The 16,467-nt window shown below is 44.5% G+C and overlaps 1 protein-coding gene across 5 annotated transcripts in view; it reads right to left on the bottom strand.

Moving 5' to 3' along the window:
• The window catches only part of LOC127584774 (sorbin and SH3 domain-containing protein 1), a 345,097-nt gene that overhangs the window by 308,110 nt on the left and 20,520 nt on the right, over positions 1 to 16,467 (bottom strand). The window lies entirely within an intron of this gene.

Here is a 16,467-nt window from a genome sequence, read left to right as displayed (position 1 = left end):
AACTTTATATCAAGAGGCCATTTCAGAGGGCAGTTTAATGTCAATGACGTTGCTGTGGGACTGGGGTTACATATGGAGTAGGGCAATGAAAACAGAAAATGCTGGAAACACTAAGCAGGTCAGGCAGTATCTGTGGGAAGAGAAACAGAGTTAATGTTTCTGGTCGAAGACCCTTCATCAGAACTGGTGTTTCCAGCATTTTCTGGTTTTATTTCTTATTTCCAACATCCGCAGTTCTCCAATTGTTTATCAGGTTAAGACACTGGGTTTTCTTTGCTGATGAACGTCGGCTGGGTTTATGTGATTAGCCAATACCTCCAATGTCAGATATTTAAACCTGAGGAAGGGTCCTGACCTAAAATGTTGACCACCTGCTTTTCTCCACAGATGCTGCCTGGCCTGCTGAGTTCCTCCAGCATCATCGTGTTTTTCATTTAAACCTGTAATCCATTTCCAGGTTCTGTGAGCATTTTTGACATGACAATGAGTGTTGGCAACCACTTCCACAGTGTAGAATAACAACTGGTACCTTTGCTGGCCTCAGTCAATGTCCCCGTACTTCGTTCCATCAGGCGAGAGAAGCAATAGCGAATGATTTTGATTCTCTCCCAAGCTGAGGCAACAGTTGGCCGAAGCCAGAACTAACATCAGCAACATGGATGGGATTTTAGAACCTGGAGCCCATTGTGAGTGGTTCACTGCATGGGTCAGTCTTACTCTGGGTTGGATATAGCTCCAGAATAATCTTTCCACCTGCAGTCACCATGAGAGGCAGTCTCTGCCTCACACCTAGTCCAACCACCTTGTCATGAAGCCCCTGATGCAAGGTCACCCTTTGTAACTGTCCCACAAACTCAAAATGACCCATGGTGCCTTGCCGTGAGTTCATTTCCCAACCGTGAGCCCAGGTTGTGAATCTCCACTCTCAGACTCAGCAGATCTACGGACACTTGAGACAGACGGAAACATCCCAGATGGTCCTAACTTGACTGATCCGGGATAAATGTGAAGGATACAATGGCCTAAAGTGGGAGTTCCTGCTCACCATCACATCACCCCTCCCAATAGGTCGACATAACTGAAGCAGCATCGTGCCACAGCTATTAGAGACACTGCCTCACAACAATAGAGACCCAGTTAAATCCTGATCTTGGCTGCTCTTGGTGTGGAGTTTGTATGTTCTCACTGTGACCACACGTGTTTTCTCTGGCTGCTCCAGTTTCCTCCCACATCCCAAAGATGTGCTGTTGTCGGTTAATTGGCCACTGTGTGTTGCCCCTGGTGTGTAGGTGAGTGATGGAGTCTGGATGGGAGTTGCTGGGAACGTGAGGAGAGTAAAGATGGGATCAGCGTCGGATTAGTGTAAGTTGGTGTTTGGTGGTCGGTGTGGACTCGACGGGTGAAGGATCAGCTTCTGTGCTGGATCTGAAATTGGATAACGGTATCAGATACTGAAAGGGCTGGGATTGAGTGGACGTGGAGAGGATGTTTCCATCAGTGGGAGACTCCAGGATCCGAGGGAACGCCCTCAGAATAGAGGTACGTCCTTTTAAAACTGAGATGAGGAGGAATTTCTTCAGGTATATCTGTGGAATTCGTTGCCACAGAGGGCTGTGAGGCTAAGTCATTGGGTGTATTTAAGGCAGTCATTGATAGGTTCTTGATTGGTAAGGGGGTTAAGGGTTACAGGGCGAAGGCAGGAGAATGAAAATAAAATTAGCCATGATTGAATGGCAGAGCAGACTCGATGGGCCAAATGACCTAACTCTGCTCCTATATCTTATGGTCTTATCTATTGATGACTGTGTGACACGGGCTGCCTGTGCGCACCATTGAAGAATATGTATGGAGGAGGAACCAAAGAGCAGGTGGTATTCAGTCCAGAGCCAACAGCAGAGCCACTGACATTAGCTCAGGCTTAGTCATGCTATAATGTTTATATGAAACCAAGCTTTTGCAGGCAGAGGAATACTTTCTATCTCCATAATAAACACTTTAGTAAAATCAGTCCATGTAAGGATTAAATAATTTACCAGTCAGGCACTGGGTACCTCATGCTCAATAAGTTCTCTGCTCAAGTTAACATCAAGTAGGTGAGGTCCTCAATGAATACTTCTCTTCAGTATTCACCAAGGAGAGGGGCCTTGATGACACTGAGGACAGTGTTGGTAAAGTTGATGTTCTGAAGCATGTTGATGTCAAGAGAGAGGATGTGTTGGAGCTGTTAGAAAATATTAAAACAGATAAGTCCCCGAAGCCTGATGGAATATTCCCCAGGCTGCTCCGCGAGGTGAGGGAGGAGATTGCTGAACCTTTGGCGAGGATCTTTGAGTCCTCATTGTCCGGGGAATAGTACCGGAGGATAGGAGGGTGGCAAATGTTGTCCTCTTGTAGTGTGAAAGGTTATGGCTGTCTTGTGACACCATCGCATGCTGGTCGAAAGTGACACCACTGTCAATCAAGGTCTAGCTCCACTCACCCATTAGCACACACCCTTGACCATTGGTCCCTGTGCACTCCTCTTGTACCTGGCCATGACTCATTGGACCTGTTGAATTACCTGAGCTAGTTCCACCCAGCTGTCCAGCACTATAAAGGATGCCACACGTGCGTGGCTCTTCCTCTTTGTGATTGCTGCCAGGGTCGAAACCACGCCGAGGGACCACTGATAAGAGTGTGCGCTTTCACAGGGATTTAGGAGTGTCTTAAGTAGATTCCCAGTAGCGTAGAGCTGATGCTTGTCCAGCTTCAGGGTGTTCAGGCACTGTTTTGTGTTTTCCCTGATCATTTGTGACTAGTTCACTCTGTGTGTGTGTGTGTGTGTGTGTGTGTGTGTGTGTGTGTGTGTGTGTGTGTGTGTGTGTGTGTGTGTGTCTGCGCGCGGGCGCGTGCACTTCACCCCTGTTGCGACTCCCTTCACGTTTCATGATTACCCGAGTGTGTGTGTGTGAGTGTGCATCCATTCCCGTTCATTCTGTTCCCGTGTTTGTCTTTGTAAATAAATTCCTTTTTAAAATCCAAAGACTGTGTCCAGAGTCCTCTACCTTTGAGACCCAAAAGAACCTTTATCCACAACACCCCTTATTCAGAAAAGGTAGTAGGGATAGTCCAGGAATTATAGACCAGTGAGCCTTACATCAGTGGTGGGCAAGCTATTGGAAAGGATTCTTAAAAATAGGATCTATGGGCATTTAGAGAATCATGGTCTGATCAGGGACAGCCAGCATGGCTTTGTGAAGGGCAGATCATGCCTCACAAGCCTGATAGTGTTCTTTGAGAAGGTGACCAGACAGGTTGATGAGGGTAGTGCAGTAGATGTGGTCTACATGGATTTTAGTCAGGCATTTGACTAGGTTCCACGTGGTAGGCTTCTTCAGAAGGTCAGAGGGCATGGGATCCAGGGAAGCTTGGCCGCGTGGATTCAGAATTGGCTTGCCTGTAGAAAGCAGAGTGTTGTAGTGGAGGGAGTGCATTCCGATTGGAGGGCTGTGACTAGCGGTGTCCCACAAGAATCGGCTGTGAGACCTCTACTTTTTGTGATATTTATTAATGACTTGGATGAGGGGGTAGAAGGGTGGGTTGGCAAGTTTGCAGATGACACAAAGGTTGGTGGTGTTGTGGATAGTGTAAAGGATTGTTGAAGATTGCAGAGGGATATTGATAGGATGCAGAGCTGGGCTGAGAAGTGGCAGATGGAGTTCAATCCAGAGAAGTGTGAGGTGGTACACTTTGGAAGGAAAAACTCCAAGGCAGAGTACAAAGTTAATGACAGGATCCTGGATAGTGTGGAGGAACAGAGGGATCTGGGGGTCCATATCCACAGATCCCTGAAAGTTGCCACACAGATGGATAGGGTAGTTAAGAAAGCTTATGGGATGTTGGCTTTCATAAGTCGTGGGATCGAGTTTAAGAGCCGCGAGGTAATGATGCAGCTTTACAAAACTCCGGTTAGGCCACACTTGGAGTACTGTGTCCAGTTCTGGTCGCCTCATTATAGGAAGGATGTGGAAGTGTTGGAAAGGGTGCAGAGGAGATTTACCAGGATGCTGCCTGGATTAGAGAATATGCATTATGAGGAGAGACTAAGGGAGCTAGGGCTTTACTTTTTGGAGAGAAGGAGGATGAGGGGAGACATGATAAAGGTGTATAAAATATTAAGAGGAATAGATGGAGTGGACAGGTGGGGGCTGGGGAATCGGAAGTTGTCAAAATGGTGGAGAGTGTGCAAGGTATCCCGGATGTAGGGGGGGAAGGGACTGGACAAGGAGAGACAGGATAGAGTCAAGGTATGAAAAGATAAATTCAGTGGGGCAAGAGCAGGCAGAAACAATGGACCTACTAGGACAGGCCTGTTTGTGAATCTTGGGCAAGAGATCGAAGCGGGAAGTGTGGGGTTGGGGAACATTCAGGTTGGAGGCTGTGGAAGGGAGATCTCCTGATGTGATCAGATATGTGATAGTGCAGGTAGCCTGGTGTTCGTTGGTGGGGTCATGGTCCAGGGGTAGGAATGTGGAGGTTTTCAAGAGTTGCAGTCTGGCCCCTGCAAGGTAGAGGTCAGTATGCCAGACTAACACTGTGGACTTGGTTCTACATTCTACAGCCAGGGGAAATAGCCTCTCAGCATCTGCCTTTCCAAGTCCTCTCAGAATTCATCAGCTTCCAATGAGAGCAGAGACACAAGAGATTCTGCAGATGCTGGAATCTGGAACAACACACAAAAAGCTGGAGGAACTCAATGGGTCAGGCAGCATCTGTGGAGGGAAATGGACAGTCGACTTTTTGGGTCGAGACCCTTCATCCGTCCATTGAGTTGAGTGAACCTGATGACTTACTCCAGCTTTTTGTGTGTTGTTCAATGAGAATGGGTGTTTCCCCTTTCACCACACCCCAGGTGGTTTCAGCAGGTACCCCTCAGAGTGGAGTGATCTGAGAGACCAGAAGAATTCCTGCCAGTCAAGAGCTGCTTCCATGTTCACCAAGTGAGAAATTAAAAGCATGGAGAAAGACACCTGACAAAAGAGGCAGCACACAGGGCAGGAAGGCGCCAGGGCGGTGTCAGTAAGGGCCATTCCTTTAGGAGCCATGCACTCCAGCCTAATGCCCTCTCCAGGTCTGAATCAGACCTCGCATTTACCTAAAATAAGTTCCCCACTTTGGATGAGCTTTCTTTAACAATGAGGCAGTGAGCAGCAGAGTGTCCTGTGCATCATATCCCAGCAGAGAGAGCCTGTGAGGATGCTAAATCGAGGTTTCTAACTTTGACAGGGAGCGGTGCAGGGATAGGGTTTGTCTGATACTCAAAGTTTGTCTTGTAAAATCAAGCTGTCTTCTGCACGTATTGTTCTTCAGAAGGTTATGTGTGTTTCTCTGGCCGCAGGGAAGACTGTCCACACCAACCACCCCCACCCCTTCCATCACTGTAGCATGCCCACACTCCTTGCCAATACTGCCCAGTAGTTGAAAGATTGCTCATTGTACTGTGCTGTGGGTCCTTGAGGTCAGCACTGTGAGGGAAGGTGCTCCTGATGCAGGAAATTCCACCCCTAGCTCCAGCTGTTCCTGAATCAGAACTGTGTTACATGAGGGATCCTGATCCCAATGTTTTGGAACTGATACTAATGAATTTCATAACCTTTTTGGAACTTTTGAAGACAGCTTTAGGGTGAATCCTATGTTGTTTTAACACTAGAAATATTTTATGATAGAAATTTTAGGCCTACCTCTCATTCTTCAAAGAACATTCTTCTTAATATCTCATTCCAGACAAGCCTCTTATCCCACGAATTAATCTCAACTGCTTTACACTGCTTATAATGTACAGATGTCCTTCCTCAGCTATGGAGTATTCAAGGTGTGATATCAATAAATTCAGTAAAAATCTAGCAAAACTTTCCTATTTTTATACTCCAACTCCCAACTTTGAAGGACAATATATTTCCCTTCTGAATTGATTGTTCCACCTGTATTTAGCCTTCTCTGTACTCTGTAGAAGAACATCCAAGCCTCCTGCTGCTAGCAAACCAACCCCGCTCCCTCCCCTCCCAGTGTTCGCCCCTAACTGTCCACATGCAGATTGACCTTCCTCTCAGAACAGGTAGGTGCGGCAGATTTCTTTCCCAAAGGACATTATGCAGATATGTTTCTACAAAAATCCTGTAGTTTTATGGTCACAGTTTAAATGCCAACTTATTTCTTTATTCGAGATTGATTTAATGATTAATTTAAATTCGCCAAGTGCTGAGGTGAACTTTAAAACCATACCAATGAACAATCTGCTGGAAGAACTCAGCAGGTCGACATCTGTGGGAGGAAAGGACCGATGCAGGGTTTCGACCCGAAACATCGATGATTCCTTTCCTCCCACAGATGCTGCTCAACCTGCTGAGTTCCTCCAGCACACTGTTTGTTGCTCCAGATTCCAGCACCTGTAGTCTGTTGTTTTTCCTTTAAAACCCTATCATTGGATTTATAATGCAGATGCCAGATAGTTGAGAAGTTTAACCACGAGACTGGTAACTATACTGCTGGTGAGTGTTCTGAGCTAGATGGTGAAGCCCTGTGAGATGAAGGGGGTCAGAACAACCCCTCCCACAGAACAGCTATAACATAAAAAAATCATTAACACCTTCCCAAGTTTCACCAGGTAATAAAACTGGTAGTCAGAAATATTCTGAAATTAAACTCAATCGCAAACTCAATTGATTCAAGAAAACGTAAACTAGCCTGGTCCTGGCTCTGGCCTCCCGCACCATCTCATTCCCCAGTGTAGTTGATGGAAGGAAATCTGCCATCTTCGCCCAGCCCAGCTATAGGTTAACTCCAGACCACCACCCCCCACCCCCCCATCCTTAAGTGCCCTCTGAAACGATCCAGCATCAGTCAGTTGTATCCTTAGACTATGTGTCAACTGAGAAAAGATAAAACTGGATGAATCAATAGCATGGTTGGGAACACTGCAACAGGTCGTAAAGGCAGCTCACCACCCCCTTATCAAGGGCAACTAGCAATGGGTAATAAATACCAACAATATCCCATTTCCAAAAATTGAATAAAAAATATTTTTCATTTGAGTAGAAACCATCAGGCCCTGGAGACTTATCTGCAATCAATCCCAGTGTTTTCTCCAGCACAAACTTTTATTTGTATTGAATCAAATAATTTCCTCTTCTTTGATTTTAGTTTCCATTCAATCTCTTCCTCTTCCTCAGCCACTATATCATAGTCCAGTATGATATATTGTACATGGGCCCACAATCCCATTACTTCAATATGTTTATAAAAACATTTACTGTTACCCTTAGTATTTCCTTCCTGGTACTCCTTTCTTCAGATGTTAGCGTTTACTTTGTACTCATTTGTTGCTGGTTGTACTCTTCTCCTGCATGGCTACTGTTGTTATATTTGAGTAACCCACTTCCTCTTTCACCGAGATTCTTGCCGACTCTACTCAAACAGGCTGAAGCTAACACCTTGCGTCATGAGATGTGGGATATGGAGTTGACATCGCTCCCAATGTGTTATTTGCTTAAGTCAAGCAACTAATAGCAGTTCAGGAAACAACTCATAAACACAAGATATTCACAATAATCAAACCTGCCAAACTAGGCGAGCAGGATGAGAACAGAAAAATTTGCATTTCAAATTTGCAGATTCTCAAACACATTTCAAATAAAATGCCCAACCCTTTGGCTGTTCACGGCACTAAATGTAGCCCATAGAAAGCAAACTAAAGAACTGACATTTTGCTGATTGCAACAATTGAAGTTTGCTTCATAAACTACAAACTTCAAAAAAATCTATTAACCATTGAGCAAGGAAAGAATTCAATTTATCAAACAAAATTTGAACTGAGTTCCAAAGACTGGAAGTCCACATCCCCAGCCCTTCCTCGTCCCTGGTTCTGCACCGTACTTGTCTCAAGGCCAACAGATTCCTTCCCTTCTCGAACTGTGCACAAGGCTCAGGATTTCCATCCATGTCAGATTCAGTTTGGAGTTTTGTTTGAAAATTGGTTAAGGACTTTGGGAGATGGTGGGAAGGAGCAAGGGGAAGGAGGGAAGGGGGATCCATTGGTGGTGGAGATGTGACAACTCGGCCCTTTCACTGTGCCATCACAGGGGAAGTGTGAGTGATCCACATCAGGTGGATCTTTAGGAAGAACACCGTTGTACAAACTGAACAGGAAATTGTTAGCATACAATCTGGCTTCTCCGACCGTCAGCAAGGATTTCACCAGCCTTCTCTGGAGTAACTGAAGTTGCCACCATGTTTGTGTCACTCTCAGTTCATTAAGAACACAAATGGGCCTTTCGGCCCTCGCATCCGTCCTACCATTTCATGAGGTTGTGCATCTGATTTAAAAGCAAAATGCTGCAGGTTCTGGAAACAAAAACAAAATCATGCTAGAAATACTCTACAAGACAGGCAGCATCTATGGAGAGGGAACCAGAGCCAAGGTTTCAGGCAGTAAAGCAAAATAACCACAGATGCTGGAAATCTGAAATAATAAGAAAGTGCTGGAAACACTCAGCAGGTCAGGCAGCATCTGTGGAGAGAGAAACAGAGTTAATGTTTCAGACCATTGACTTTTTATCGGAAAGGTATAACGGATTTGATATGCTGTTGGATCCAGATCCCTTCACATCCATCCCTAACACACAGCTGAACATTCAGTTCTGAAACAAGGTTGTTCTGCTGACAAGTTAACTCCATTTAATGTTTCATGCATGTTTCCTGACCTGCTGAATATATTCTGCCTTTTTTATATTAAAAATCTATTAAACTCTCAAAAGCTCTATTGAGCCTTGCCATCTGTAGTGAGGTCTCTGAAATTCCCACCTCATTCCATGTGAAAATATGCTTCATGATTCACTTCAAAATGATCTATCTTGAATTTCAAGATTTTGCCTTTTTGTTTAGGATTCCTCATTGTACCTTGTGAACAAGATGCTGTAATGAAGAGACCAGTGGTATATTGTTCCCTAACCCTAAAAATATTAAAAAAACACAAGTTTCTGTAAGATTATTCATCTGCCTTGTGGCAGATATTGGCAAATGGGATTGAGGGAGTGTCTCGAGGATGATAGAACATGTAGGAGAAAACAAGAAAGAAATTGGGAGGGCAGAAAGGGGTCATGAAATATCCTTGGCAAGTAAGATTAAAGAGAGGCACGGTAATGTAGCAGTTAGTGTAATGCTATTACAGTGCCAGCGACCTGGACTCAATTCCAGCCACTGTCTGTAAGGAGTTTGTATGTTCTCCCTGTGTCTGCGTGGGTTTCCTCCGGGTGCTCCGGTTTCCTCCCACATTCCAAAGACATACAAGTTAGGAAGTTGTGGGCATACTATGTTGGCGCCAGAAGCGTGGTGACACTTGCAGGCTGCCCCCACAACATCCTATGTATTTCACTGTGCATTTCAATGTACATGTGACTAATAAAGATATCTTAATAAAGATATCTTAACATTCTATATTAGGAGCAGGAGGGTAGCCAGAGAAAGAGTGCATCTCCTTAGGGACCAGAGGGGTAATCTATGTGTGGAGCCAGGGGATGTGGGCAAAGTCCTAAATGAATACTTCTCATCTTTATTCACCAAGGAGAAGGATATGGAAATCAATGGGTTCAGGGCAAGGCGTATGGATAATCTCAAGCAGGTCAGTATTAAGGTGGGGGAGGTGTTAGATGTTATGGGATGTATAAGGGTTAATAAATTCCCAAGGCTGGATGAGATCTATCCCAGGCTGCTATCAGAAGCAAAGAAAGAGATAGCTAGAGTTCAGATGGAGATTTTTGCATCTACCTTATCCACAGGTGAGGTGTCAGAAGACAAGAGGATGGCTAACGTCATTCCTTGATTTAAAAAGGGCAACAGAGATAAGGCAGGTAACCACAGGCCAGTGAGCCTTATTCAGTGGTAGGGAAATTATTGGAGAAAATCCTAAGGGACGGGAGTTGTGTGCATTTGGAAAGGTGGGGGCTGAACTGGGATAGTCAGCAAGGCTTTGTGTGGGGGAAATTCTGTCTCACTAATTTGATTGAGTTTTTGAGGAGGTAACCAAGAAGGATGATGAAGGCAAGCAGTAGGTGTTGTCTATATGAACTTCAGTAAGGCATTTGGTAAGGCCCCACATCGCAGGCAGGTCCAGATGGTTACGACACATGGGATCCAAGGTGACCAACGGTATGCAAGATGAGTTTTTCACTGTACCTCAGTACGTGTGACAATAATAAACCAATACCAATACCAAATTGGATCCAAAATTGGCTTGGTGATAGAAGTCAGAGGGTAGTGATGGAAGGATGCTTTTCTGATTGGAAGTCTGGGACCAGTGGTGTACCGCAGGGATCGGTTTGTGTTGTTTGTGATGTATATTAACAACTTGGAGGTGAATGTAGGAAGTATAATCAGTAAGTTTGAGGATGACAAAGAAATTTGGTGGTGTTCTGGATAGCAAGGAAGGATATCCGAGGCTACAGCAGGACATAGAACAGTTGGAAAGTTGGGCGGAGAGTTGGCAGCTGGAACTTAATCCCAAGTGCAAGATGATGCATTTTGGGAAGTCAAATGGTGGTAGGACATTTACAGTAAATGGTAAGGCACTGAGGAATGTTGACAAACAGAGAGACCTAGAGGTATGGACACAGTTCCCTGGAAGTGCCAACACAGGTCAATAGAGCGGTGAAGAAGGCATACAGAATGCTTGCCTTCATAGGTCAGGACACATAGCAGCAGGCACGGTAGCATAGTGGTTAGCATAATGCTTTACAACACCAGCGACCCGGGTTCAGCACTGTCTCTAAGGAGTTTTTACGTTCTCCCCGAGTCTGCGTGGGTTTCCTCTGGGTGCTCCGGTTTCCTCCCACATTCCAAAGAAGTACAGGTTAGGAAGTTGTGGGCATGCTAGGTTGGCGCCGGAAGTGTGGCGACACTTGCAGGCTGCCCCCCAAAATCACTATGCAAAAGATGTATTTCACTGTGTGTTCCGATGTACATGTGACTAGTAAAGATCTTATCTTATCTTACACAGAATATAAAAATTGGGACATTATGTTGGACTGCACTTGGAGCACCATGAGCAGTTCTGATCACCACACAATAGGAGGGAGGTGGTCGCAGTGGAGACAGTGCAGAGGAGATTCACCAGCATGTTGGCCGGAATGGAGGACTTTCGATGTGAGTAGAGATAGGACAGGCTGGGCTTAATTTCCCTGGAGCGAAGGAGGCTGAAGGTGACCTGATAGAGGTGTGTAAGGTTATAAGTGGCATAGAGAGTCAGAACCTTTATTTCCATGGTATGGATATCAAAACAAGAGGCTTCAGTTTAAGATGAGAGGAAGGAGTTGTAAAGGGGATCCGAGGAGTAAGTTTTTCATACAGCGAGTGGGTGTCATCTGGAACACACTGCCAGAGGATGTGGTGGAGTCAGATACAATCACTATGTTTAAGAGACACTTGGCCAGTCACTCAAAATGGGCAAGGCTACGGACCTAATGTGGGTAAATGAATTAGCGTAGATGGATAAAAGGTTCAGCACGGACATTGTGGGCCAGAGAACCCATTTCTGTGCTGAACAGCTCTATGACTCTATGATCAATTAATAATTTTGCTCAATTTGAAATATTTTAGTTCTCAGCCCCAATGAACCTGAACTCAAAGAAAGCTGATGGAACATCATTGGAATCATGACAAGTGAAGGCCATTGCGTCCTCAGCTTGGCTCCTGCTTGCTCTTCACAGAACATTCTGCTCATTATCTACTTACCCAGAAATATAAAACACAAAGATCTACATGAAAGTAAGAAAGGAATGTAATAGATGGGTGTGTCTACTTGTTCCAGAAAGACAAGTCTGTACAATGATTGATAGGTTCATCTTTCTTTGGAAAACATCCTTCTGCAAGTCATATTCACAAAAGGAATGAGTCAGATTTCAAACACCGGAGTTTTTTTTTAGACCAGTTACTCACATGGTGAATGGAAATGCAGTTTCAGAAATCCTCACCAATGTTTTCTGTGAGTATTCAATCTAATTAAACATTTGCAGCATCCATCATTAAGGACCCTCGCCACCCGGGACATGCCCTCTTCTCGTTACTACCATTGGGGAGGAGGTACAGGAGCCTGAAGACCCTCACTCAACATTTCAGGAACAGCTTCTTCCCCTCCGCCATCGGATTTCTGAACTATCCATGAACCCATGAACACGACCTCATTTTCCCTTATTTTCAGCATTATTTATTTATTTTAGTGACGTGTAGATTTTTATGTCTTTGCGCTGTACTGCTGCCTCAAAACAACAAATTTCATGTCATATGTCAGTGATAATAAACCTGATTCTGATTCTGACTCTGATTCTAATTGCATTCTGGGAGAAAATGAATGGAGGGAATTGGTGCTTTACTCAAGGACAAACTGACCGTCAAGAGGGAGGTGAGCCAATTTTGCATGCAGTTACGGAGAATGATTACATCAAACCTTCTTACTGGGACTCAGCCAGTAGTAGTCTCTACTGTTATCGTACAGGGGAGTTGTAAGTTTATGCTCCCTCCGGACACTGGAGCATATTTACTAGAATGGTAATCATTGCAGTACTGAGGAAAACCTACATTGTCACAAGGATTGTCATTCATATGGGACGTGATAATTCAAAAGCAAAAATGGATGTTTATCCTCAAACCCTTGTACTTTAATATTGCATGCTTTTTTTTATGTGAGACCTTATCAAAAGCCTCTAAAAGAGCAAGTACACACATCCACCTGGTTCCCCCTTATCCATAGCACTAGTTACATCCTCAGAAAACTCCAGTAAACATTAAGCATGATTCCCTTTCATAAACCCCTGCTGACTTTCTCCAGTCCCTTACTTCCAATTACCTACTGAATAGCCTGATACTAAATCATCCTGCGGATGGAGAACTGACTGAGCAACTGACCCTAAATACAAGGTAATAAATTGAATTATTATCTTGATAAAATGCCAGGGAGTTGTATGGTTATGTGAAGATACTGTCAAAAGAAAATTAAGTCATCGTCACACAAATTAATTCAAAAACTCAACACAGCAGGTTGCCTTAAACATACCTGTGACAATCTGAGTAAGGTTTCCTTTGGAATAGGATAATGCTTTTCGCTTTTTCTCACCAAGCAAACCTTTCCAGCAGATAACCCTTGACTGACTAAAGTATCACCTAGTGATACACTTGGACCATTTGGTAATCCTCTGCCATTTTCACTGGAACTCAGGTAGAACCCAATACCAATGGAGCCAGTGCAGATTTGGGGAAGTTGCAGATAGAGTTATGAAGAGGTTAAGATTATCTTGGATCAGGGACACAATGGACGGTCTTCAATACAGAATCACTAAAAGTACTCCAGGGCTGAAGTAGGGTCTCATTGAAGCCTTGTCCTATTAAGTTCATGGCCAACAATCCTATCCTTTAGGGTTAGAGTTATTAAATACAACTGTAATTTACAAACCTACCCGTGTAGCGGTTAGCGTAACGCTTTACAGTGCCAGCGACCTGGGTTCAATTCCGGCCACTGTCTGTAAGGAGTTAGTACGTTCTCCCCGTGTCTGCGTGGGTTTCCTCCGGGTGCTCTGGTTTCCACCCACGTTTCAAAGACGTACGAGTTAGGAAGTTGTGGGCATGCTATGTTGGCACCGGAGGCGTGGCAACACTTGCAGGCTGCCCCCAGAACACTATGCAAAAAGATGTATTTCGCTGTGTGTTTCAATGTACATGTGACTAATAAAGATATCTTATCTTAACATTATTTGGAGTGAAGCTCACTCAGTGTAATTACACATTTTGCTTGATCCGGTTTAGTGTTTGTCAGAGGAGATGAGTCTTATCTCCTTTAAGAGTCTGGGAGATTCCAATAAACACTCCTGGGTACTATTAACTCATTACTCCTCAACTTCCCTCATTCCATTTCATCTCAACTGGAGGAGTCAACATAACGTAGCTAAGAGCAACAGGTCCGTATTCTGAATGACGATGCCAGGTCTGAGCTGAAGTGGGAATCCATCTTACTGTAAATTACAACATCAGCAAACTTAAGTAAGCTCAGGTATGCAGACAAGCTGACTAGAAACATAAGACCAGAAGGAGGCCATTCAGCCCTTAAGGCACATCCATTGATCCACTTTTGCTCTTTCTCATGATATCCCAACCAATATCCAAATCTACCAGACTCGGCCACCAGAGCTGTGGTTGAGCGATAAGACCCAGAGCCCCCGTGAAGTGAATTCTAATTTCCGCCAACCTTTGTCTGAAAAAAACTGGTTTCCACGTTCATCTGAATGACCCACCTCAAAGTGTAAAATTATCCACCTATCCTGGAATTACCCAAAGGAAATAGTTTCTCCATATCCACCCTCTTCCATCTTCATGGCATCGGATCGTTCCTCTATTTTCCAACTTCAAAGGGATACAAACAATATTTTTGCAAACAAATCCTCAGTGTTTCAGGTGACTCTGTCTTCAGCATTCAGGTGAGAGGCAGGTGGGCCCTGATGGAGCCAACAGTACAAGGAAGAGAGGGGAGTGGGGCAGGGATTGGGTGTGGTGAGAAAAGGCAGAGACTGGGTGCATAAAGAGTAATGGCAGCAATGGAGAAAATAGGAGCACAATTCAGGAAAGGAGATCTCTTTGCTGAGAACCAGATCAGGTGGAATGGGCTACAGCCAAGAGTGCTGTGCACTTTGTGGAGGGAAGTGGCTGCAGCTATGCCCCACCATTTTGAAATTCCCAGGGTTCCTTCACTGCCTTACATGGTACATGTGACACTTCAATCACAAGGTGGAGTAGCCAGAGGTGTAAGTGGGATGTCACGGGTCAGCTCCAGGTTCCTGAGCATTCATTCCGCGCTCTCAGCAGAGGGATGTTTGAGGGTTGACATATTAACCATGGAGGCACACAAGGCCATCTTAGATCCTGGAATGCAAGGTCAAGTAACCCTGCCACATTGAACCATGCATGTCAGCCAATCCTTACTTTTCCTCCTTTCTCCCTACAGTTCATTGAAAACCCTGAGCTCTCTGCATTCCAGTGTTTGAACGCCCCCAATTTCCACATTCTATCATAGGCAGCCTTACCTTTAGCAACCTGAACAGATTTTCCTGAAAATGTATTCTTTTGGTCAACCTTCTGGCAACATGTTCTCCTTTCTCATGTGACTTGGAGTCAAATTTGTCTGTGGCATCATGTAGCATTTGTATTAACTGTAAGTGTACAGGTTAGTTATCGCTTGCCCAGATTGAGATGCCGATTTCTCACACAACCTTGTCTGCCTTGTCATGTGGCCAGTCAAATCTTTCAGACCCATTTCCACCTTCCCAGTTCACCCAGGAATGGCTAATCAATTGCCAGCAATGACTGGGGATTTTTAAGTACCCTAAATTCTGTTGAAATACTGTCGGTGTTTCATAAAATATTTTGTTTGATCAGTACTCAAGGAGACAGACATGTAAAGCATCCGTTCATTTTTAAGTGGCGTCGTTGACCCAAGACCTCAGTTCTGCACAGTAATTTGTAGACAGGAGCTTTTGAAGTACTGATGCCAGCTGACCCGAGTGTTGGCTCACCATCCAATAGAACAGTTTAAGCCTCACTAATGCACTCTAATTCTCTACATCCTGGGCCACTACAATGGGCTGTTTCTTCTCCTTCTTACAAGGACAATCTCCACCTTCACAGCAGAGACAGGTTAAAAAAACTCCAACAACAGCACAAAAAGAAATACACAGGAGCCAACATTGGGTTCTGAATGCCAAAGAGCGTTACCCTGGCTACACAATAACATGAGCCCACAGAAAGAAACCTCCTGCCTTTACCTTTTTTGTCTCAAATCTTATAATGAATAGCTCAACTCTTTCATCAGTAAGTGAACAATACAGCCCAAGCAATGAGCTGATAGAGTAACAGTGCAGCACATTACCACACTCTGTAATCTTACCATTCCCTTGGGAATGGCTTCTATCTTTCAAACAGATTGTTTATTGGTATCTCCAAATTTTTTATGCATCTGCAATTAAATCCAGTCACCTCCAGGCAGCTGGTACTTATCCGGGTCAACCATCAAATTAAACATCCTGTTGCTTTAACCGTGAACTAATTCCGAGTGCTTGCTTCACATGCCATCTGCTCGGGAAGCAACAGCCAGCAGCTTCTGATGTGCCTCCCTCCTCACCTCCACCCGTTCCATCCTTCCAACACTGTTCTCACAAACGCCACAACAGAAAAAATTCTGACACCTTAAATGAAAATCAAAAAAAAACCCGCAGATGATGGAAATCTGAAAGAAAAGCAGAAAATGCTGGAAATACTCAGCAGGTCAGGCAGCGTTTGTGAAGAGAGAACAGTCAATGTTTCAGGGCTGTGACCCTTCTGGTTCAGATGACGGGTTACAAATATGAAATGTTGACAATTTTTCTTTCCGCAAGATGTTCCAGTATTTTCTGGTTA

Source organism: Pristis pectinata, chromosome 30 (assembly GCF_009764475.1).
Source record: "Pristis pectinata isolate sPriPec2 chromosome 30, sPriPec2.1.pri, whole genome shotgun sequence".
NCBI lineage: Eukaryota > Metazoa > Chordata > Chondrichthyes > Rhinopristiformes > Pristidae > Pristis > Pristis pectinata.
Note: the sequence above shows the minus strand (reverse complement) of the source record. Positions and strands in the feature narration are given on the sequence as shown.